This window comes from Taudactylus pleione, unplaced genomic scaffold, assembly GCF_031769625.1.
Source record: "Taudactylus pleione unplaced genomic scaffold, aTauple2 ptg000032l, whole genome shotgun sequence".
Classification (NCBI taxonomy): Eukaryota; Metazoa; Chordata; class Amphibia; order Anura; family Myobatrachidae; genus Taudactylus; species Taudactylus pleione.
In genome coordinates, this window is record NW_028284434.1 from 19,527,300 (window position 1) to 19,554,496 (window position 27,197).

Sequence of the window (27,197 nt, forward strand, 5' to 3'; positions counted from 1 at the left end):
TGTGTCTGTAAGATTTTGTCAGAGATATGTGATTGAATTTTGTGTTAAACTTGTAAAAAGTGGAAATAAAACTCAATAAATGTTACGGCAAGATTACGGTGGAGAAACAAACAGCCGTGCTGCAGTATTTTGGTGTTGGAAGCACTTCAAAGAGGGTAATATGCGAGTGTTTGATGAGGCACATTCAGAGAGACCATCCACCATGGTTACAGATGTCAACATTGCCAAAGCTGTGGAGATTTTGCAAAATGACAGAAGGTTTACTTTACTCGAACTTATGTGACACGTCAAAATCGATGTCAGGAAATATGGTATCTTCTCCTAAATTCGACTGGTGTTCTTGCAAAATTCAACTCGTTGTGGCATCTGCTCTTTTGTGAGATGTATGGGTACCCACTTGGCACACACACAATGCATTTTCAGAACCTTTATCACAATATGATGAACCCGTGTGAATGAGATGCCAAGTGAGCCAAAAGTTTGCGTAAAGTTAACCTACTGTAATTTTGCTAAATCTCCACAGCTTTGGCAATGTTGACATCTGTAACTGTGGTGGATCCTCTCCCAGAACGTGCTGCATCAGTCACTCACATATTACACTTTTTAAAGTACTTCCTCCAATGAAATACTGCAACACAGCTCATTGTTTCTCCACCGTTTGCTTACCGTAATCTTTCATGAGTTTCATGTCTGCTTTTTCCAAGTTTAACACAAAATTCAATCACACATTTATGACATAATCTCAAAGATACCTCTTCCTCATCTGCCATGATGAAACAAACAAAGATCTTCGACTCGCTGTGACCAAACAAATAAGACGACGGCAGTCCAACTGCAGGTTCAGACACATCGATGTATGAGCTTTACAATAACCAGCAAAGTGTTGCCATGTCTACCTGGGACAGAAAAAATAAGGCACTCTCATTATTTTTCAATCAGCCTTTATATATAGGAGACTCTGAAAACTGAACAGTGCTAGAGTATAGGCTCCCAACCTTACTCCAGCATTCCTTAATCATCTGATTCTTACTGCTCATCCCTGACCTTTGGCTTGTCCATGACCTGATTCCATCTCCTCCCTGGTACTTCGCTTGGCTGTCCAGTTCTGACCATGGCTTCATTCCTGACCCTGATAATGTCTAATTCCTGGTACAGTCTTGTCTATTTGGTTTTGGTCTGGTTTGTTGACTAAGTTTGTATGTCATCATCATACACCAGTGTGATACAGTGTACACCAGCATCTATACTAGGGAAGCAGGTCTGAGGGCCACAACCTATGTGTCGGATGCAGTTACAGTAACTCCAAACTTCCTTGTGCGGGTCCCTGGTGAATAACACTGGCACCAGGGCCGGCTCTATGGGTGTTCAACCTGTGTGGTTGCACAGTGGTGCCACCCATAGATTGCGCACCCATCCCCAACATCCCTATTTCAGCGGGACAGTATTGACCCGCTGTTCCACCCATGGGCAGAAGTGGCTCGCAGGTGGGCAAATCAGGAGGTTGAGGACCCTCACTGCCACAGCTGTGCGGCAGTGCTGTGGTGGTGCCAGACCCCGGAGACTCTGAATTGATGCTGCGCGCATGCGCATGACATCCATTCAGTGATGGAAGAGGGGCTGTGGGACGCCCAGCTAGTGAGGCTCTCCCCAGCCTGAAGTTATTTGGAGGCGGGCATGTCTCCTAATACCATCATGTAGGGGGTGTGGAATATGATAATTAGTCCACGCACCCATTTTCGAGTGCCGAAACAGTGTGCTCTGACCCCTGGAGCCAGCCCTGACTGGCACATTAGACTCCACACCTCAGTATTGGGTCTTGCCAATCCTGAAGTAAAGGCTAGCATCCACTAGCTATCAGTGAGTTGTGAGGGGCTATTGGGAGGGTTTGGGGTAGGAATTAGGGATAGGGAAGAAATACTCACCCAAATGCTGAGGGACTGGTGGTCTGACATGGGAGTGACAGTCGCATGACTGCTAGGACCCAGGAGACACCTCTGAGCAGCAGGTCAGTAACCAATATGTCAACATTCTAACATATCGACATTTCACCACTGTCTACATGATGAATGACATGGACAATGTTGACATTATGACTAAGTTGACATTCTCCTGTCGACATGATAAATGTCGGCATATTTTACCCATCCCAGACAATTATTGCAGTAAATACATTCAACTATTCAACAAAATGTGTTGCTGCCATAAATAATAATTGTGATTTCTGTTTTTTATACTCAATATATAATTGGTTTATAAAGCTGCTATAAGTGCTAAACTATTATGTGCAACTGTTAAAAATGGAAAATTCATGCACAATTTATTTTGCATCATTTGAAATGTTTATCAGCCATGAGCAATGATTCGGAAGCTTGGCTCTCACTCATAAGTATATTATTTCGGCATCAGTATACCTATGCCTGGCATCCCCTGCACCGGCATCTTAACAGCATCCCTTGTGAACAAGTAGTGATTCATTCATTTATGAATCCTATACCAGTGGTTCCCAAACTTTTTTGAATCACTGCACCCAAAAGTAGCAGCATTTTTGTCATGGTTCCCCTAGGCCAAAAGTTTTTTTATTAAGAAATTTAGCAACAATTATTAAATTAAGTAAATTGTGCTTAACGTCATCCTTAGGTTCAGTTGTGGTGGTAGACAAGGTTGCACTTCTGTTTGGACATGTATTTTATGATTGGCAGTCACCAACCCATGGCATTCCTGTAAGTGCATCCAGTTTGGGATCCACTGGTCTATACTCATTATAAAATTGTTTTTTTTATAAAACTGCTGTAAATGTGAAAAATGCATACACAATTTATTTTGTATTATTCAAAATGTATCTCTGTCATGATAATTGATTGGGAATCTTTGCCCTCATGCATAAATATAATATTTTGAAATAAACTATTAAATATATGTAAGTAGTTAATTACTTAATTAACTACCCTGAATATCTGCTCTCTGAAGTGGGACCGTCCCTTTTTGTTGCTTAATACATTGCTATTACTTTCAAGGAACATACTGTACATCTTTATATGCTCTGTTGGTTTGAATATATTACTGGCTATTTTTCCAATAAATATTCTGGTCTGAAGTGGAACCCTCATTACGCATAGATATACAAAGTGGAACAAAACTGACTTCTACTTGTATATGATTGCTATGATTTTGTGACCATGTTTAAGCTCTCTATTTGATTTGAATATAGAAACACTTATATTTGTGTTCCTTTTATATGTGTCATATTTTTCTATTATAGATATTTATACAGCTATGATAGAAAAATTACTTTGCCACAATTCATTTGATGTATGATATTTTTCACTAATTATTGTCTACATATTTTTTTGTAAACAGTGTTATATTTTCACGCTGGATTTAAAATAATATAATTTTCTCTGTACAAATAATTACATGAGACGTGTTAATATTGAGAAATTGTTTTATTCTAAATACCCTCCATTCAAAAAACCTTTTTTTTTCTTACCACCAATAAAAGTTAAGTTTTAATTAAATAATGAATTAATTAATCAGTCAATCCCTTCTTCCAATGTACAACTGTGTGTCACAACCGGGCAGTAGGAATACCTCTGTTGAGGTTAAGAACTGGAGGGTTAGGATAGCCATGAAGCAATGATGGGGGTGACAGACTAAGGGCCTGATTCAGACCCACTCGTGAGCGGCTGTCCGCTCGCAAGTGGGTCGATGTTCTGGACTGAGCATGCGCACAATGGAGGGAGCTCCGTCGTGCGCATGCGCCAGACGCGATGAGCGAAGGAAAGTCCGTCGCTCATTGTGTCTGATCAAAGGGGGCGTGCTGTCGATGTTGATTGACAGCACGCCCCCTTTGGTAGGCGTTCCGGGGGCATGCCTCCCTGACGGGGGCGTTCCCACGGGAACGCCTCCCATCGGCCCACTGACATCACTAGTGATGTCAGTGGGAGTGATTTTGGCTCTGATAGAGCCAAAATCACTCCGGAGCTTGTTGTTGAAAACCTCAACCGCAGGCTCCGGCTCGCAGTTTCGATGGTCGCGATGGTCAAGACCATCGCGGCCATCAAACTGCACGCTCGTATAGCCTGTGGGTGGTGACCCACAGCTATACGAGTGTCCAGGAGGACGCTCCATTTTCATGGAGGCCGGCCCTCATTCAGAGCGTGCGCTCTGCTCAGAGCATACGGCTCTGAATGAGGGCCTAAGTCTTCTAATTGCAGCAAAACAAAGGTTTGGCTAGACCTGCTCAGAGTCTAACTCACTTGGTGGTTTTCTCCAGTGACCCCTCCATTTGGGATTTAGTTTTTGCTTCACCAAGTGAGCAGGTCGCGGCCCTCTGGACAGGTACCTGGGAGCGACAGAAGACCATATCAAATTTTTTGAGAAAATCACTAACACTGGGAACATTAGAAATAACACAGGGAGACTGGGCATAAATTAACACTAAAAGGAACTGAAATAAAGAGGCACCAGAAGCACTAGAGGAGTATGATCCAGAGATAGGCTTGGTCAGGAAAACACAGGGAATATCCTCAGAGTTGCACTTGAGACACACTAGAGCCATTGACACAAACTGGTAAAGGTACATGGAATGAGTACTTGGGAATACACTTGAGATGTACGGGAGGTGCACACAAGAACTTGTACTATGATCCGGGTATTGAGTACACAAAGATGCAGTGGGGACGCACCAGGAGTGTGGGGACGGACTTGTACTGAAATACAGGAACTTGGGAATAGAGACTTGGGAATAGAGAGAAATATCTCTCTCAACTGTGTACCTGAACAAAACATATTGCAATGCAAGGGGTGTAAATACAATTTTTTTTTCCATGTGGTGTAAATACTGGCTGCTTTTGCATGTAGCCCACAAATACTGCACAGCTTTATTATTACTCTACAATTTAGATGTCAGTTTGGAAACACTCCACCCAAATCTAAATCTCTCTGCACATTTTAAATTTGCCCCATCTGCAGTGTAGCATGGTTTCACCAAGATGATCAGTTGAGAGAGATATCTCTCTCCAATCCCACGTCTGAATCAGGCCCTGAGTACACAAAGATTGTCTGGGAATGTACTGGATATGCCGAGATGATTTTGAGGTCTGGGTAATGAGTACACAAAGATGCTCTGGCAACAGACTGGACATTTGGGAACAAACTTGTATTGAGACACAGGAATTGAGTACACAAAGTTGCTACTTGAGACACACGGGAAGTGCAAACATGAAGGCACAAGTACTGGATACACAGAGAATACATAAACACTGGAAATAAATACACAGGTGCTCTTGAGATGCACCAGAGGTGTGGGCACAGACTGATACAGGAACACAGGTAGTGAGTACATGTAGGTCTCAGAAGACAACAAGAAGTCAGGAACACTGAGGAAAGTAATACAGTGATGTTGATCAGGCAACTTCCTGTTGCAGGAGTCAGAACTAAATACCCCTAGGCAGTTGATCATTGGATTGTGAGATCAGTTGAGAGACCACAGGACTGCCATTGGAGGAGACTGATGAGGTGAAGATGACATGGCTGCACCCATACCCGCTACCACAGGAACCAGGATGCATGCATGGAAGTCCTAGCAAACCCCGGGGATAATCCTCAGCCATAGCTCACCACAGCACACCAGGCATCCAAACACCTCGGACCCCAAGGACGCCAGTTCAGCGGTGAGTAAAGGCTGATCCCAGACCACATGCTGACACTTTGCCCCTAACAAAGAGTCTTCTTTTCTCGCCATTTCTGGAATTTCATATTTGGACTCTAGGGAACACCACCGACTACTTTATCTAATATTTACTGGGCTTTTCTTATAAATATACATTAAATAGTTGTTTAGACCAAGAGTATTTTGTAGACAGAGCATATTGAATGGGGTTAGCATGCTGTAGACTAATACCCCTGTTACACCAGAGCTAAAACCCAGGTTTTTGCAGGGTTAACCCGTGTAGCTTCTTGGTGTAAAAGGGAACAAGGTTGGATTCCTGAGTCGAGTGACCCGGCAATCCAACCCAGTTAAACTTGCAGAGTTTAACACGGGAATGATCCATGGATCCCTGCAGTGTAAATGATGCGATCCGGGTCATGGTCACCTGGAGCTCGCTGCAGGCCTGCGATTAGCCAGCTTCAGGGGCGCTTGGAGATGATGTCATCTCCATGCATCCACTTCAATGCCAGAAGAGCCAGGTCACTGCACACCGGTGTGAATGGCACAGACTCGGGAATATCCTGGGTAGGCGCCGGGGAAATTCCGGGTCTGTTTCGGATTGGAACCCTTTTCCAACCTCTGGGTCAGACCCAGAAATGAGGTTTAAAACTGATATTGAAACAGAGGTGAATATATTAAGTGTCTATTTTGAAAGGGATATTTTTGATCAGAGGTGCTGTGTGAGCTGTGAGTGAGGTAAGTGATGCAGGTGATATATCTATTGGACCATAGTGCAGCGCAATCCAAGCTTTCAGCCATGAAGAAAAAGGATTTGCAGATACAGTACATGTGTAAAAGGAGAGAAAGGAGAGGTTGAATGTAGCTGCATATGTGTCCTGCAAGTTTAGTGTGTCCTGCAAGTTTAATGCAAACCTGGGAATGGGCAAAAAGGAGACGTACTGTATGTACAAGGTTCTGGAAGGGTTAACATTGAAAAAAAGGAGAAGGTAATAGATATATGATGAATTGGGATAAGCAGTACCACCTATACAGGAGCACTGGGATATGCAGTACCAGTTATGCAGAAACACTGGGGTAATGTAGTCAGTTTGAGAGCAGACGGGATGCCGGCTGTTGAAATCCTGTCATCGAAATCCCAACCCAGTACTAAATATAGGTGTCAATCCCAACACCAGTTTAGATCCCAATCCCGGAATCCTGACATCCGCCATCCCGATCATAATTATAGTGGTGTGCCTTAGTTTTTAGCCACGTCATACATAATTGCTGGGATAAGCAGTACCAGATATTCAAGAGCACTGGGATTTTGCAGTACCAGTTATGCAGGAACACTGCGATTTGCATTACCTGCTCATCAAGAGTGGGACTACTCTATTAACTTGTTGCCTGGTTTGAGCCAGGAATTGCTGGAGGTAACAATAGCACTGGAGTCTATAGGCAGATCATTTGCTAGAGAGATTCCTAGATTAGGATACAGCAGGTCTGAAGACAATAAAGCACTGGCAATCAGGAAGTTCAGTTGGACTTCCTTTATACCCCTAGGTCTCCAGTGATTGGCCCTTGCCACCAGTGTACTCCAGCCTGGTGCCATAGGGCTACTCCAAGTGGAGAGATGTCATGATGTCTGTCCCATAGTTCCGAGGAGCAGCCAGGTGAACCAGATGGTGGCAGACATAGGAGCGGGGTTTTAAGGTAAGTATTGTTTTTTTTGTGCAAGCGTCACTACAGGGGCATTACTATGGGGGTATTACCATATGGGCACTAAAACAGGCGCATTACTATGGGGGCATTACCATATCGGCACTTCTACAGTGGCATTACTATGGGGGCATTACTATATGGGCACTACTACAGGTGCATTATTTCAGGGGCATTACTATAGGGGCACTGCTGCAGGGGGCATTACTATGGGGGAATTACCAGGGGGCACCAAATTACTGTATTGCCTCGGGTGACAAAAATACTAGCTTTGGCGCCCAGGTACAGCTCCATGTGAGACACTGATCATTGCGGCAGCTGAGAGAAAAAATGACCTGCAGACAGAAGGTGCCAGCGAAGATGTGCTGGGGCACACTCACAGAATGGGAGGGGTGAGTAAGCACCCAGCGGAAAAGTACAGCATGCACCCATTTTGTGAGAGGCCACTAAGACACTACCAGCTCATCAGAAGTGGGACTGCTCTATTAACTTGTTGCCTGGGAAAATGCTCCCTTGTGGAAGAGTGTTCCCTCTATCACTTCCTGAGGCCTAGGCGGTGTCATAATACTTCAAGAAGAAACTTGAGCATGGGTTCATCAGAGTCTAAAATCTCCCACAAGAACTGGCATATTCTTTGTTAAGAAAAAAGATGGTGGTCTGAGCCCATGCAATGATTATTGGGGCCTGAACGACATTACCATTAAGGACTGGATCCCCTTATTTCTGATTTTGGAGCTTTTTGATTGAATAAAAGGGGCAAAGATTTTTACCAAATTAGACCTTCGCAGGGCCTATAATCTAATCAGGATCTGATCTGGAGATGAGTGGAATACAGTGTTCAACTTCGTGATGGCCCTTTTGAGTACTTAGTCATGCCATTTGGATTAAGCAATGCTTCTGCTATTTTCCAAAAAAATATGAATCATATTTTGCAAGACCTGTTATATAAGTACGTAGTGGTATATCAGGACGACATCCTGATATTTTCTGAAGAAGTAGTCAGCCATTGTCAACACATTAGTGAAGTACTGTAAAGTACTCTGGACTAATCAGCTCTTCCTAAAGCTACAGAAGAGAGAAATGCTCCTTCAAGTGAAAGGAGCTGACATTCCTGGGTTACTACATTTCAGGCTCTTGCCTTTGGATGGATCCATAGAAACATGCTGCCATTGTCAACTGGCCTTGTCTGATTGGGTTAAAAGTAATACAATTATTCCTGGGTTTCTGCAACTTCCATCATCAGTTCATCTGGAAATACTTCTCTATTTCAGCTCCCATCATTGCTATTAGCAAGAAAGTTCAAGACACTTGAGTGTGGCCTCCTGAGGCAAAGGATGGTTTATCATCCTTCTAAAACAGTATTTTATTTCATCACCAATTCTAAGACCACCTTAATTTGACCTACCTTTTTCCTGGAGGTGGACGCTTTTATGGTAGGAGTTGGGGCAGTCCTTTTGCAGACATAGGAAGATTGCAAGTGGTATTCCTGTGGGTTCTTTTCCCGTAAGTTCTCTTCTACAGAGAATAATTATACCATTCTGGATAAAGAACTATTAGCCATCAAGTTGACCCTTCAGGAATGGTGATACCTGTTGGAGAGTGCAAAATTTCCAGTGACAGCTTATAGAGATCACAATAACCTGACATATCTCAAAACAGCTCACTACCTAAATTACCGTCAGTCTATATTGTCATTATTATTTGATCGCTTTAATCTGGCGAATACCTACCATCCAGGTAACAAAAACACTAAAGCCAATGCTTTTTCCCAAGCATTCAGTTCTGCTAATGTGGAACAGGAATGGTATAACAAGCTCATTCTGAACCCTGCTTGTTTTTTTAGCAAACACCTTCAAGGTCAAGATTCCACCAGGTAAAAGATTCATAGCAGCCTAAATCTGGCCTAAACTACTTCGGTGGGCAAACATTCATCACGCTTTACTGTTCATGCAGGTGTGAGAATAACTCTGTAACTAATCCTTAGAAACTATTTGTGGCCATCTGTGCATGGTTATGTCAAAGACTTTGGGGCAGCCTGTACTACCTCCACTCAACACAAGATTCCACCTCATTTTCCCTCAGGATCTTTAGGTCCACTATCAATGCCTGATCACCTGTTGTCCCATATATCTATGGACTTTGTCACTGATCTACCATCCTGTCAAAACTTCAATACCATATGGGTGGTGGTGGACAGATTCCCAAAGGTTGCTCATTTTGTTCCATTAAAAGGCTTTCCCTTGGATCCAAAATTAGCTGATGTGTTCATACAAGAAGGGATACAATATCAGGGTAAGTAACAAAGCCAAGGTCACAAGGGTCTTCCAAGGACATTGTCTCGGACCGTGGGGTGCAATTTACTCCTAAATTCTGGAAGTCATTATATAAGTGCTTTGGGGTCAACCTAAGCTTCTCACTACCCTTAGTGTAATGGATAGATGGAATGAGTAAACCAGAACCTGGAGAAGTTTATTTGGATATATGTGTATGCCAATCAGGGTGACACAGTGTGGTTGTCAACTAAACACTTCTGATTAAATGTTTCTACCATGAAGTTCACTCCCAGATTCATTGGTCCCTTTCAGATTCTTCAGGTCACAAATCCAATTACATTGTCTAAAATTTTCCTGGCACTCTCAGAATACCTAATACATTTCATGTCTCTCTCCTCAAACCTATGGTGCTTAGTTGATTTTCAACACCTTGCAGCGCTCCCTCTGCAATTCCAGTAGAACATCAGGATGCATCCAACACCAAAATTCTGCAGCATGGCTCAGTGTTTCTCCACCATATGCTTGAAGTAACATTTCATGAGTTTCATTTCTGCTTTTTCCAAGTTTAACACAAAATCACATATCTCTGACGTAATCTCAAAGATGGGATCAGTATGAAATACCACCGGAACTTTGTTTGCCAGTTCAAATCCTGATGCCACAAGCCCGGCACCAGAGAAGATACCGACTACACTAAAGGTAAGTACTAACCTTACCCCCCTTTAACCATAACCCTCCTTTAGAGGTTCCTAACCCTAACCTCCCTCCCTAGTGCCTAACCCTAACCCCTCTCTAAGTGCCTAAACCTAACACCCCCTTCCCCACTGCCTAAACCTAACCCTCCTGGGGGGGTGCCTAACCTTAACCCCCTTCCACTAGCCTAACCCTGACCCTCCCGCAGGGGTGCCTAACCCTAAGTCCCCAAAGAAGCACCTAACATAACCCTCCCCCCTGCAGCTGGCTGTACCCAGCACCCGGCTTTCCTTCGATTGGTATTCCAGGCATTGGGCTCCAAGTGTAGGTAAAATGACAGGTGTCGGAATCTCGACGCCTGTCATTAGACCCCCGCCAGGATTAGACAGTTGGGAAATCAGCGGTTGGCATTTCAACCATCGGATTCCTGACTGCATCCCTCAAAGACACATCTTCCTCGACGAACATACGAAGATCGATGTATGAGCTTCACAACAACCTGCAAAGTGTTGCCACGTCTAACTGGGACAGAGAAAAATAGGCACTTTCATTATTTTTCAATCAGGCCTCATATATAGGAGACTCTGAGCACTGAACAGTACTAGAGTATAGGCTCCCAACTTTACTCCAGCATTCCTTAATCATGAAATTCTTTCTGCTCATCCCTGACTTTTGACTTGTCAGTGACCTGATTCCATCTCCTGTCTGGTACTGCACTTGACATATTGTCTGATTCCTGGTTTGTTTGTTTGGTTTTGATCCGGCTTGTCTCCTACATTTGTAAGTCTTCATAGTATACCAGTGTAATCCAGAGTACACCAGCATCTGTTCTAGGGATAAATATGTATAAAAGGGAGAAACTGATGAGTATTAGTGCTCCCCTAAAGACTTGATGTTATAGAAAAGCTGCTGCCAAAATATGAAGGATGTGCAAATACTTCAACAAATGTGTTTTAAAAAAGAAGATAATCGGCTGCGCTTATCAATAACTGTTAGAAGATTTTAATTATGATAAAAAATGGATCACGATATGTATGAGATCATATGAACAATAAAAAATCATTCAACAGAATATAGAGAAATTTTACATACAAATAATATACAATTGAATGCAGTACAGTCAAATGAGAAAATAAATATTTGTGGTGATAAATAAAATAAAAATTAATCAAAAATCAATTGATTTTCAATGAATGAATATAAACAAAACTTATTTAAATAGAAGTTTTCTAGTTAGGTAAATAATTCAGAGCAACTACGCTAATTGGAAGTATGATGTAACTCTGCTCCAAACTTTTTAAATCACTGTACTCTAAAGTATTAGCATTTTTGTCATGGCTTCCCTAGGCCAAAAGTTTTTTTATTAAGAAATTCAGCAATAATTATTAAATTAAGTAAATTGTGCTTAACTGTCATCTTTAGGTTCAGTTGCTGTATGTGGTGGTAGACATGGTTGCATTTCTGTTTGGCCATGTATTTTATGATTGGCAGTCACAAACCCGTGGCACTCCTGCAATGCATCCAGTTTGGGATCCACAAATTGGTTTTCATAAAACTGCTGTAAATGTGAAAAATTCATAGACAAATTATTTTGCATCATTCAAAATGTATCTCTGTCATGATAATTGATTGGGAACCTTTGCCCTCACTCATAAATATAATATGTTGCAATAGACTATTAAATATATGTAAGTAGTTATCTACTGCATTACCAGACCTGAATATCTGCTCTCAGAAGTGGGACCCTCCCTTTTTGTTGCTCAATACAGTGCTATTACTTTCAAGGAACATACTGTACATCTTTATATGTTCTGTTGATTTCAATATATTACTGTCTATTCTTCCAATAAATATTCTGGTCTGAAGTAGAACCCTCATTGCGCATAGCTATAGAAAGTGGAATGAAACTGAGTTCTACTGGTATATGATTTCTTTATTAATATTAATTTAATTGAAAAAGTAAAAAACAATTCAATGGGTGCAGCCCCTGGCTGAATAATTAATAAAAATAAAGTAATTGGTGCAGCCCCTGGCTGTAAAATTGATAATAATTTAATTCAAAATCAATTCATTGGGTGCAGCCCCTGGCTGAATAATTAATAAAAAGAAATTAATTGGGTGCAGCCCCTGGCTGTTAAATTGATAATAAATTAACCACTTAACTGATGATTTTTCCAGCAAAACTGGTCAGAAATTACATGGTCTGCAGAAAGTCTGGGTAGTCAGAAGAGATCTGTTCTGCACATGTGTAGAACAAATTTTCTCTTCAAAAAAATAGCCAGACGGTGCAATCTCACCTTGTCATTTGAAGTACAGCTGGCTGCATTTGCATCAAAACTGACAACGTCAGTTAAGTGGTTAATTAAAAAACAATTCATTGGGTGCAGTCCCTGGCTATAAAATTTATTATAATTTCATTAAAAAACAATTCATTGGGTGCAGCCCCTGGCTGAATAATTAATAAAAAGCAATTCATTGGTACAGCCCCATGCTGTTAAATTAATAATAAAGTTATTAAAAAAACTATTCATTGGGTGCAGCCTCTTGCTGTAAAATTGATAATAGATTAATTAAAAAACAATTCATTGGGTGCAGCCACTGGCTGAATAATTAATAAAAAGCATTTCATTGATACAGCCCCTGGCTGTAAAATTAATAATAAATTAATTTTAAAAAAATCATTTGTCCTAAACCAACCATAACATTAATTTAAAATGTCATGCAGCAATGCCCCAATCAGAACATAATGGAAAGGAAAAAGGTGCAAGATGGAATAGTCCTTGGGCCATCCCACCCACCCTTATGTTATATACGAAACAGGACATTCACAGTTTAACAAATCAATCATTTCATTGACAAGGACTGCCAATTGTGGCTGAAATGATTGGTTTGTTTGGACCCCCATAAAAAAGGCTGCCAATGTGCATTGGACATGGAAATGAAAATGATCCCATACACAAACTGGCTTTACATTACAATTTGTCATTGTTCTTGTCATCCCCATTAGTGTGTACATCCTCTTCTTCACACAATATCAATTCGTCCCCGCTGGAATCCACCATAGGCGCCTCTGTAATTTTCTGATGTAATTGTGGGTAGAGGTCTTCCACGTGGAATTTGTAATTCATTTTAATGAACATCATCTTTTCCACATTTTGAGGAAGTAACCTCCTACGCCAATCACTGACAAGGTTGCCAGCTGCACTGAAAACTCTTTCGGAGTACACATTGGAGGGTGGGTAACTTAAGTAATGCAAAGCCAGTTTGTGTATGGGACTCCAAATTGCCTCTTTTTCCTGCCAGTACTGAAAGGGACTGTCTGACATACCTATTAGGATGTTATCTCTGAAATAGTCCTCCACCATTCTGTGAATGGAGACTGCATCACACAAAGTCAAGGTAGAAGACATGTCACTAGTAGGCAATTCTCTCAGGTCTGACCAGATATAATTTTTAGTGAACGATCTGCATGACCAGTAGGCATTCTATAAGGAAAATTGAGTTTTTTCCTGGAAGCTGCAGAAACTGAAGGAGGACATGATGGCATTTCATGTGCGGCTGCAGCTGACAATATTTTTACCAACAGCTCTTATCATAGTTCTAGATTCAGTCTGTTGGAAAAAAACTCACAAGGTAGGACTTAAACCTAGGATCCAGAATGGTCGGCAAAATATATTTTTCAGATTTCAATAGATTGACTACCCTTGGATTCTGGTGAAGTGAATCAAGGGCTTGATCCACCAGTCCAACATACTTTGCGCAATTGCTCCATTTCAGCTCCTCCTTCAGTTTCTCCAGCTGTTTTTGCAAAAGTCTGATGAGGGGAATGACCTAACTGAAGCTGGCAGTGTCTGAACTAACTTCATGTGTGGCAAGTTCAAAGGGTTTGAGAACCTTGCACAACACGGAAATTATTCTCCACTGCACTTGAGTAAGGTGCATTACCCCTCCACGGCCTATGTCATAGGCCATTGTATAGCCCTGGATGGCCTTTTGCTGCTCCTCCATCCGCTGAAGAATATAGAGGGTAGAATTCCACTGAGTTACTACCTCTTGTTTCAGCTGGTGGCAGGGCAAATTTAACAGTACCTGCTGGTCATGCAGTCTTCGACAAGCATTTGAAGAATATCTAAAATGTCTGGATATTTTGCGGGACACCGAGAGCATCTCCTGCATGCTCCTGTCATTTGTTTTAAAATTGTTGCACCACCAAATTAATTGTGTTAGCAAAACATGGGACGTGTTGGAATTCGCCCACATGTAATGCTCTCACAATATTGGTGGCATTGTCCGAAATTACAAATCCCGAAGAGATTCCAAGTGGGGTAAGCCATTTAGCAATGATTTCCTTGAGTTTTTCTAAGAGGTTCTCAGCGGCTACAAAGAGTAGCCTGCCTCTGTATCAGCTGTCTTTTGGTAGATGTTGCTGCTGCTGTTGCTGTTGTGGGCAATACACCTGCCCAGTGTGCTGTCACAGTCATGTAATCCTTAGTTTGCCCTGTCCCACTTGTCCACATATCAGTGGTCAAGTGGACAGTGGGTACAACTGTATTTCTGAGGACATTAATAAGGTTTTTTTAATGTCCTTGTACAGACTTGGAATTGCTGTTCTAGCAAAGTGGAAACTAGAAGGGATCTGGAGCGAGTACACAGGACCTCAATTAACTGTTGAAAACCCACTGAAGTAATGGTGGATACTGGATGCACATCTAATACCAGCATAGCTGTTATGGCATCAGTAATCCGCTGTGCAACTGGGTGATTGCTGTCATACTTGTTTGTCCTTGCAAATGATTGTTTGACAGTTAATTGTTTTTTGGAGGATACGCTAGAAGTTGTCTTCCTCCTGGTCCCCTTCTGGGATGAAGATCCTTTCACAGCAACAACAGCAGCAACAGGCATAGTCTTCAAAGATCCTTCTGAGGAATCATGGATAGGAGAGAAGTCAATCATGCTTCGAATAACAACATTGGATGCAGCAGGACTACTCCCGATGATGAATGAGGATGTTGATGATGTAGGTGTTGGTGTTGGAGATCGTAGGCACTTGGATCCCACAGAGAGGGAGCAGGTAGGTGACACTTGACTTTTTACGCTTTGAGTTTTGGAACTTGGCGACATACACTTTGATATTTCATGAATGTGCTCCAAGTGACGAAAAAAGGAGGAGGTTCCTAGGTGGTTTAGGTCCCTCCATCTACTCTCATTTGCTTTGCAACAGTCACATATGGCTTGACAACTGTTGTCTGGATTGGGGTGAAAATAATTCCACAAGAGAGAAGTGGATTTTTTTGTCTTTTGCCGTGGCATGACAACAATGGGTTTTGCCTTTTTCAATCCATGGGCAACAGCTGTTGCCTTAATTACACAAAGGACATCCTCCGCATCAACATCCTCATCACCAATATCTTCATCATCAACATCCTCATCATCCTTAGCACCTTCAACTACCAAAATATCCTCCTCCTCCATGTGCAATTCCACAAAAGCATCCTCGATGACTACGTCTGCAAAATGTTCACAGAACTTCCCCACATTTACAGAGGGCACACAAATGTTGGAACTTGGAGGATCATCCAGTACACTAGTATTTAGGTCTGGCTTACACTTGGCAACTGCAGACACTCTTGAACTCTCCTTGGGGATTTGTGATTTCGATTTCTCAGGGCACGCAGTTGATTTTTCCAGAGCTGTCTTACTTATCTTAACAACTCAATTTTTTAATGATACCACCATCACTACTACTACTACAAACAGAAGGGCTATCAGAATCAGAACCAGCAGTCTTCCTAAAGAAAGGCCAAGGCCTTATCTTTCCTTGCCACTTCATCTAGTGAATGGCATATTTCCTATTTTATTTATCTAAAGGCAAACTTTTTTTAAATTTTTTTTCTTAACTTCAGCAAAAGAAGCTTTACCATAAAGATGGCATGACTTAAGCCCTGGGGAATGGGCCTTCATAGAGGATGTGAAAGTTGATGGCCTTGCACTGCTGGCGGCAGCTACAACATGTGGTTCTTTGCCTTGCTCTCCTGTCATGTGACAGCCCTCCATATTTTCTGCAGTCTTGAAGCAGTGTCACAAGCACCAATAGTGTAGCCAAAGTGTGGTTACAAAATTCACACACGTGCAGTCGTGCGCACACAGACACATTTTAGACAAAAATAGACAATTTATTTATATTTTTTTTTAGGTCCAGAACTTGGGCCCAGAGCACAGATTGATGACGACTGGAGTCTGGCAGCACTAGGTTGCATTTCTGACTTGCTTTATCTTGTGCAGTAAAGCCTAACAAACACACACAGACAAATATTAGACAAAAAAAGACAATTTTTTTCTGTATCTTGTGTGGTTAAGCCTAAAACGCACATACACAGTCAAATATTAGACAAATAAGACAATTTTTTTATTTTTCAGGTCCAGAACTTGGGCCCAGAGCACAGATTGATGATGACTGGAGTTGGGCAGCACTAGGATGCGTTGCTGACTTACTGTATCTTGTGCGGTTAAGACTAACATGCACACACAGACAAATATTAGACAAAAAAAAATAAAAAATTCAGGTCCAGAACTTGGGCCCAGAGCACAGATTGATGTCGATTGGAGTCGGGCAGCACTAGTATGCGTTGCTGACTTGCTGTATCTTGTGTGGTTAAGCCTAACATGCACACACACACAGACTAATATTAGACAAAAATGATAATTTATTTTTATTTTTTTTCAGGTTCAGAACTTGGGCCCAGAGCACAGATTGATGACGACTGGAGTCGGGCAGCACTAGGATCCATTGCTGACTTGCTGTATCTTGTGTGGTTAAGCCTAACATACACACACAGACAAATATTAGACAAATAAAGACAATTGATTTATTTTTTCAGGTCCAGAACTTGAGCCCAGTGCACAGATTGATGATGACTGGAGTTGGGCAGCACTAGGATGCGTTGCTGACTTGCTGTATCTTGTGTGGTTAAGCCTAACACGCACACACAGCCAAATATTACACAAAAAATTACAATTTATTTTTATTTTTTTTTCAGCTTCAGAACTTGGGCCCAGAGCACAGATTGATGATGACTGGAGTCGGGTAGCACTAGGATGCGTTGCTGACTTGCTGTTTCTTGTGCGGTTAAGCCTAACATGCACACACAGACAAATATTAGACAAATAAAGACAATCGATTTTTTTTTTCAGGTCCAGAACTTGGGCCTAGAGCACAGATTGATGATGACTGGAGTCGGGCTGCACTAGGTTGCGTTGCTGACTTGCTGTATCTTGTGCAGTTAAGCCTAACACGCATACACACACAGACAAATATTAGACAAACAAAAACAATTTATTTTTATTTTTTTCAGGTCCAGAACTTGGTCCCAGAGCACAGATTGTTGACGACTGGAGTTGCTCAGCACTAGATTGCATTGCTGACTTACTGTATTTTGTGCGGTTAAGCCTAAAACACACACACACACAGACAGACAAATATTAGACAAAAAAATAATTTATTTTTTTTCAGGTCCAGAACTTGGGCCCAGAGCACAGATTGATGATGACCGGAGTCGGGCAGCACTAGGTTACATTGCTGACTTGCTGTACATTGTGCATTTAAGCCTAACACGCATACACACACAGACATATATTAGGCAAAAAAAGACAATTTATTTTTATTTTTTTTCAGGTCCAGAACTTGGGCCCAGAGCACAGATTGATGACAACTGGAGTTGGGCAGCACTAGGATGTGTTGCTGACTTACTGTATTTTGTGCTTTAAGCTTAAAATGCACACACACACAGACAAATATTAGACAAAAAAAGACAATTTATTTTTATTTCTTTTTAGGTCCAGAACTTGAGCCCAGAGCACAGATTGATGACGACTGAAGTTAGGCAGCACTAGGATGCGTTGCTGACTTGCTGTATCTTGTGCAGCTAAGCCTAACACGCACACACACACACACAGAATATAAATTGAAAAAACATTTAAATTTTTTGGGGTCCAGAACTTGGGCCCAGCTGGATGCAGCAGACAGCACAGCACCAGCCAAGATGGATCAGCACCAGCCCTGATAGAAGCAGTAGGCAGCACAGCACCAGCCCAGATGGATCAGCAACAGCCCAGATGGACACAGCAGACAGCAGAGCACCAGCCCAGAATGGATCATCACCAATTCAGGACACAGCAGACAGCACAGCACCAGCACCTCTCCCAGCCCTACACTACCCACCCTACCTGTTCAGTCTCCACAGCCAGAGTGAAATGGTGTTCACTGCGTGGTCCCTATATACTACATAGATCATAGAGATGAAAGCTCACGAACTGCAAGATTTGATCTCTATTGTTTTGCCTTGGCTTGAGATCCTGGGCTGGCTGAGGAACCAAATGCACGTTCGGTTCTCGCCCCAGATCTCAAAATTCGGGTGAGTTCGGATCTCTGAGATCCGAACCCGCTCTTTTCTATATTGAGGGGTTGGAATTTGTGGTCCCGAGTCAATGAAGGAGTCAGGAGTAAGGGGCCTGCTTGTTCAGTCTCCTCATCCACAAGCATCAGATGTAAGCGAGACCTGACCTAGTGTGCGGAGTCTAACCTGCTGGGAGGTGTTCACCAGTGACACCTCCAAGCGGGATATGGGTTTCAGCTGCACCTGGCAGGCGGTCCCCAGGTCAGGGATCTGATGAGAGTGGGAATAGGGAAAGACACCAAACTTTGGCCCTCTGGAAATATAATCTCTGTACCACTAGTACAGAGTAGCACAATAGAGATGTTTCCTGAAGAGGTGCGGTGGCAGACCAGAGAAAGGAAATCCACTGAATAGTACATTCTGCAGCTAACACTGGAGAATGAGGATATGCTGCTGATTCGAGGAGAAGGAGGATCTGTACTTTGTACACCACTGTGCATACTGAGTACAAGGCAAGGTGTTCAGTAGTGATATGGAATGGAGTACAGTGTCAGCTCTTAGAGGTCCTGCTATGTCGGTAATATGTAATCAATGTGGAAATATATAATATGATTATTGTTCACATGGATTAAGTTTATAAGGTAGTGTCTATTTAGTCTCAGTGTGATCCACCTAATGCAAGCTGTAGGGTGGGTGTTCTTATAATGACAATTTTAGTGTTTGGTCAATAGTAATCAATTGCTGGTTTGCAATAACTTGGGGCAGGAAAGTTCATCTGTGTCTCAAAGAATAAGTAAGGATGATGCTCATTAGTTTTGGCAAGTTGTTGAAAACTTCTCTCCTCTCCAGCTGGTAACTGTATCAGTATGTTGCCACTCCACCTAAGTGTTCACACAAAAAAAAAAAAACAAAGGTGTCAGGTACTTGTAGACACTATTGTACAGAAACGCTGGGTAAGATGTGCAACTTACCCAGGTTCTGATGTTTTCCTGCTGGTCCACCTGACGTATTCCTGTGGCTCAGTTGATGTGTGTGGGTGAGGGGGGGAGGAGGGGGAAAAAAGGCAGCAGACTCTGTGGTCCAATTGGTACACATAACACTATGTGCAAGGAGGAGATAAAAAGGTTTTGTTTGTTTCTCTGCCCTCGTGCCTGTCTCGGTTTGTGTGTTTGCAGGGAGTATAAAAACACTAATAGTCAACACTACTCCAATGCATGTGTCACAATGAATAGAACATACATATAGGTCAGGATTTGGGATGGTAAAAATATCACACACATCCACCGAGCCACAGGAATATGTCAGATGGACCAGCAGGAAAACATCAGAACCTGGGTAAGTCTGCACATCTTACCCACCATTTCTGTACAATAGTGTCCACAAGTACCTGACACCTTGGTTTGTTTGTTTGTTTTTTTGTGTGAACCCTTAGGTGGAGTGGCAACATACTGATACAGTTACCAGCTGGAGAGGAGAGAAGTTTTCCACAACACGCCATCACTAATGAGCATCATCCTTACTTATTCATTGAGACACAGACGAACTTACCTGCCCCAAGTTATTGCAAACCAGTGATTGATTACTATTGACAAAACACTAAAATTGTCTTTATAAGAACACCCACCCTACAGCTTGCATTAGGTGGATCAAACTGAGACTAAATAGACATTACCTTATAAACTTAATCCATGTGAAGAATAATAATTTTATATATTTCCACAATGATTACATATTGCCAACATAGCAGGAACTCTAAGCGCTGACACTGTACTCCATTCCATACCATTACACAGGAAGGTTGGGATACCCTTCAAGTGTCTAGCAGATAGAGGCTCTAATTCCTTAGCAAAACCTTTGAGTGCAGACTTTTACATTAATCCTCTAAGGGGTTCTGTAGCACTGCTGTACAAGGATATGTAAATAGCAAACAGGCAAAGATGTTCTATCACACTGCTGCACAAGGATATGGCACTTTGTAAATAATCACAGGAAAAGGCACTTAAATTAGCACACACAGGCAAGGGGTTATGTAGCACTGCTGTACAAGGATATGTAAAGAGCAAACAGGCAAAGATGTTCTATCACACTGCTGCACAATGATATGGCACTTTGCAAATAATCACAGGAAAAGGCACTTGAGTTAGCACACACAGGCAAGGGGTTCTGTAGCACTGATGTACAAGGATATGTAAATAGCAAACAGACATAGATGTTCTATCACACTGCTCTACAAGGATAGGACACTTTGTAAATAATCACTAGGACTCAGTACATAGGAGATGTACTGAGAATATACTGGAAATACCATGGGGAAGAGTCTCTTGAAGATTGCATGTGAAGCCTGGATGAAGCAAACAGCAACCATCTGGGAATAACGAAGTTGATCAGGAAATTTCCTGTTCACCTGGAGTCCTGTTTATATCCCCAGGTAGCTGTCCATTGGAAGAGCAAGTCAGCTGAGAACTGACACAGATACCACTGGATAAAGATATATCAGGTGATTCAGCCAAGGTGGCTGCACCTATGACCATCACCGCAGGAACTCCAATATGGAGAATTGCGTGATAGTCATCTGGGCCCCAGGAGAATACTCAGCAAGTCACCTACTGCTGCACCTGATGTCTCACTGCTCACGCTAGTGAGGGGAAGCCGGCACTGTGCCAATCCCAGGCAGAATCCTGACAGTACCCCCTCCTTTTAGGCTTGACTCTGGACACCAATAAAGGTTCGGCTGGAACTTCACAGAAAAACATGATCAGCTATCCACCAGAAAAAGTGAATATCTTCTAGATGTAATCCTCTTGAACTCAAAACTTCCAAAAACCTTGAAAGATCTTCACTAGGAGTAGAAGGAAAACACAAATCTTGAAAAAATTTATTACTTGAAAACACAAGAAAATCAAAGAATCTTGCTTGAAGACATAAAAAGAATTGGGTTCCACAAGACTTGAAAACTAATTTTCAGATATCTTCCCAACTCTCGTATCCCAAAAAATTATTCTCATCTTCATGATCTGTAGACCATTCATCTTCACTATAGATGGAACTTTCATCATCCACAAAGTATTTAGTAATGCCTAAAAAAGGAGTATTTTTAATAACTAAAGCACACAAAGATTTAGCATGAGGAACTGTGGAGCTCCCAATTTTCAGATCGTGTTTAGTACGGAAAGAAGAACTTTTCTTTTGCAGTGTAGTAGCTCTTACTGGTAATTCTTGGGAAAACACATAACTAGGAAGAGTAGGATCAAATATCAAATGGTCCTCAGGAAAAGGTGTATTGTCATGTACAGGATTGAATTTGGATTTGAAATCTATATCCAAAAGAAGAACAGAAGAGCTAATATGTTTTGTAGCCCCAAAGGGTTCTGGAGATGGGCTGAGGTAAGCCTAACCAATACTGATGGTATCAGGTTGTTGGCCCCTAATAGGTTTTTTAGTCTTTTTCCCTTCCATATAGAATAATGTGGATAGCATACCCTACCTTAGCACCTGTATGAAATACACACACAAAATGTACTTAACTTGGTGTGTCACACGAAGTCTTATTTTTCAAAGCTCACTTCCAAATGGTGTTGCAGAATAACACATACATGTTGAGACATGTAAGAGAGGAATATAGAAAAATCTAGTGCAGATTGTAATGTGATTTTTCGCACAATCTCTTACAACAAAATTCTTAAGTGTAAGGCAAAATAGATCATCTCCTATAAGTGTTTATATTAAAAAAACACATTTATTTGAACAAACAGCAAAACACATAGAAATAATGAAAATAAAGGAAGTTCTCAAAAGCGTTGTATCTTCCTTAAATGTACAAATGGTACATAATTTATCACAGGTGAAGTTGGTCTCCTATCAGAATCCAGAGTAACAGATGCGTATAACCACTGAAAAGATGTTGTTTAACCCGGGTCAATTCTCAGCTATCAATCCTCATCTGTCCCGCAATGATTCTGGATGGGTCCTGTGGTATCCCTCCTCTGCCGCTGTTACTCTGGATTCTGGTAAGCTGCCGTTTGGGCGCAAGGAGTATAATACTTCTTTTTCTATTATTTTTTCCCTTCCAGACAGATTGAATTTGCTCTGTATATGTCACGACCAGGGGAGACAAGCTGCCGAGATGACAGCGCTTACCGCTCCGGGTGCTGTGTCATGGCATTTCCAGCAGAGGTGCAGGTTCCTGGAGAACAGCGCTGGGTGCTGTGTGTCTCCACAGACCAAGGGCTTCCATCTGGAGGCAGGTGAGAGGGGCTGAGACCGGCAGCGCTTCCGCGCGGTGACCACTGGGCGTGGCCATCTTGGATTTGTGTCACATGTTGTTTCTGGCCAATCAGGTTCAGTCTGGGCTGGGGAGGCTAGCAGCCAATCCTGCATTACCTGAGGGTACTAAATGGCTGTCAAGAGGTATTAAAAGGGCTGTTAAGAGGCAAGTGCAACGTCTATCACAGCATATGCTGTGAGCTAGTTCTCTGTGCTCCCTTGCTCATTTAAAGTGCCATTACCAGTGTGTTTCTGCAGACTCACCTCTCAGCCTTGGTGTGGTTTGCTCCTGTTACTACTGGTCTCCTGACCCAGACTACCTGCTATTACCCAGCCTACCCCGGGTTTCTGAGTTCAGCCAGTGTCTCGCAGCCTAGTTCTCATCCCATCGTGTGCCACTCCTTTGTCAAAACCGGATAATTGGCAAAGACAGAATCTGTTTGCAATTGGAATCTGCGCAATGCTGTCTTGTAAAGGGCCAAGACTCCATCTTAGAAATAAAATCTCACAGTACTATTTTGTAAACAAAAGGTACATAGTCAGCCTTCCTCAAACACAGGCAGACTAGACAGGGAGGCTCCGAAAGCACAGCTGGAAGCCTCCTTCCTGTATGAGAATTAAATTCACTGTATAAACAGGTAAGTGAAAGTATCTTGATTGTCTTTCACCGGTTTAAATTTTTATTGAAAAGCGTAGGAGTTGTCTCAGAATGGGAGCCACGCAAACAGTAGAAATGTTAGGCAATGATGTGCTGCTAATGGAGGCGCCGATCAGATCGGCCCGTCGTATCATGCATAACTAAGTACGGTACTTATGCAATAAGGTATTGTGATATATGGTTTAATATGACGAGAATGAGTGTTAGTCCGTTCCCCAGACTTGGTAATTTTGATAAAAATGTGTTAGATAATGTCCAGGATCACATCAGTATGGTGCGATCCCGAGAGCAAAAAGATTAAGTATTTTGATTGTTTAGAAAAAATATGGCAGCATGAAGGGGATGCGTGGCTTAACAATGTGCAAACGACGCAAACTAGCGTCGTGAGCACATTACCATAGAATAAAACCCGCAGCGCTGAATTGCAATGCGTACGAGCTGCGAAATAGCGCGCACGTGCGGTACGGTAGCATTGTGGAAGGTAGTATAGATGGTTCACGCGCACCACCACCGTCATATGCGGATGGGGGTGTAGGTACAGTCAATGTGAAAACCCATAAAAATGTAAGAGATCCAGAGTAAGGTAGCTTAACTATTGTTTATTTTCTCCCTCCCATACCCCAATTACCAGTGCCCTCTTGCTTCCATATAAGGGAGAGGTACACTGCACATAGACACGAAAGCCTCAGGGTCCCAGGGACTAACCCAGTATTGTTTGTCAAAGCTTTATAGAACTGTTTAAAATCTTTTCAGCCCGTATGTTTAAATGATATTAAACTGTTTTGCTTTATCTCTCATATACAGGACGCAAGGCTGCCAAAGACATACGACAGCCACACCCGGCTAAGGTTAAATATTTGAAGTACTGCCCTACCCAGGGGACAAGGAAACAATAGAACCGTAGACATTTATAACAGAATTTTTTTATTGCAGGAATTTTTGTATCAATACAGTATCCTTAGAATTAGTGATAGAAGGGATACTCATTTCACAAGTAATATCTTTTACAACATGTGAAATGTGATAGGTACTAGTATCAGGATCATCCCAGACCACCTGTCTGTCTCCCGTTGAGATACTGTTTGCCAGGTAGCCTCATGTGAAAATATTATGAGGTTACTGTGCAGGTTCTCATGACAATGTGCAAGAACAACAGGAATTGAAGTGTTATTTACTAACATGCCTGAAGCAAACTGTAATGATTTTAAACCTGGAGAAAAATTCATTTGATCTAATAATTTCTTGTGTTCAGATTGCCTGATTGATCGGGGGATAGAACCATATCCGATGTGTTAACGAAATTCTACATCCTCAAAGGGTGGCCGACTAAGATGCCAGAGTCCATTCCACCAAATACAGGGATGATTAATCTACCGGAGGAGATACTAGGCAGAGACGAGGCCGATAGCATGGACCTGTCGATCGTGAGCTTGTGCCGGGAAGATTAAATGGTGACTGTGAGCTATCTGAGCTATAGAAATTGCAGATCAGTGTTGCAGCAATGGACCAGTCCGCTGTGTTCATTTTTGTATTCTTTTTCAGAGTTTTCACCATCCTGGGTTGCTCGGGGATTCCTGGTTTCGGTGATGGGGTACTGATACAGACAATGGGAGTTGATGTCGGCATTGATGCAGAGGAGTCGAAAGGAGGAGTGCTATACCAAACCAGGGGAGTGCCGGTCCAATATGTAGTGTATAATAATGTAGCCTGAGTTTGAGTGGTCATGCATGGATATAACGTTTATGTTGTTTTAAGACATCTTATGTAATGCAGTCCCAACCCCTTCCAATGCTCTCTTTATAGGATAGGTGCATCCCAACATCTTTCCCATGATCCCTTAAGGATCCGCGGTGTGCGTATAAGGACAGTTTCATGTCCCTCCCGGAGACGCATTATCTGAATGGTTCAAATGACCATACTGTGTCATACCATAATAACATTGAACGGTATATTCTCATGCATGGCTAAACAGATTCAGAACAGGTTGTGATAGCGCTTGATTGGCTATCAAAGGGTGGACTGTGAAAACCAGATAATTGGCGAAGACAGAATCTGTTTGCAATTGGAATCTGCGCAATGCTGTCTTGTAAAGGGCCAAGACTCCATCTTATAAATAAAATCTCACAGCACTATTTTGTAAACAAAAGGTACATAGTCAGCCTTCCTCAAACACAGGCAGACTAGACAGGGAGGCTCCGACAGCACAGCTGGAAGCCTCCTTCCTGTATGAGAATTAAATTCACTGTATAAACACATTTTGCAATTTGCAGTTTAAGAACATCAGAAAAATACATGTGTGCTTGTGTGTGTGTATATGTATATATATATATATATATATATATATATATATATATATATATATATGTGTGGGTGTGTACATGTGGCCCATCATGCGTGGACTTTATAATATCACACAGACTTATAGTGATCCTTCCCAAAATCATACTGGCATGGCCACACACACACATAGATGCCCTTCCAGCTTAGTGCTGCTCGCTGAGTGCCCCACCGACCCTCAGACGCACAATGCAATTCAGTGGTGTTTTCCCCGCATACATACATTTAAAAGCAATGGTCCCGTAACGCAAAAAGGATAATTAAGAAATGATTGTTTTCTGTAACTATGGCTTAGTAAATGACAATTGGACTGTGTGTGGAGCCGTACTGATCTACTCTGTTTCCGCAGCATTCCAGTGACATCAATATGAAGATCAGAACATGCGGCTACGAAATATGAATGTTAGAGAGAATATCTATTTGAAATGTTGTTTTCCATAGCAGCTTAGATTTGCATGTGAGGGATACAAAAGGAAGTTGGAGACCTTTTGTATCCATTTGGAATTGTCCATTAAATGCCCTGTAACAGATTTCTAACTTTTACCAAAAGACTATAACATGGTGTAGGCCTGTTTACATTTTTGTCCAAAGGACTGGTTATTCCAGTCAAATCAATAGAGCTAGCTAGCTGAGAGTAGAATCTAATTAACAGTAGTCTCAGGTAACCCAAAAGGATACTCCCTTTCTGATGACCTCACAGGTGAAAGGGGGTGGGAACCATAGCATGCACACACTTGGAGAAACAGACTGGGACACACTTGCAGATTTTAGAAGGAAGAGTGAGGTATACTCCCTGACCAGACAACGGAATAAAGGGTCTCAGTTCCTCTGGGTTATAGCTGAGTATAAAATGTGCAATATTTAGCCTATTTGGGTGTCTGTAGCTATGTTTGGTGTTAATCTGTTATTAGCTTAGCATGGTGTGTGGTTTGTAGTTTTCTAAGGATAATCATGGGTCTGTGTTGGCATGCAGTGGATGATGTGTTGTCTGGTCTGTGCTTTTCATCTGCACTGTAGGGTACAGTGGTCTGTTGTCAGCATGCAGGAAAGGGATTGATTGTGGAGTTGTCGTGATATTTGAGGATGATTGATGCTGGTTGATTGAGACCCTCTAGTGTGTTCTGTGTTGGGGCCTTGCCATGTGTTCTGTGTTGGGGCCTTGCCATGTGTTCTGTGTTGCGGCCTTGTCATGTGTTCTGTGTTGCAGCCTT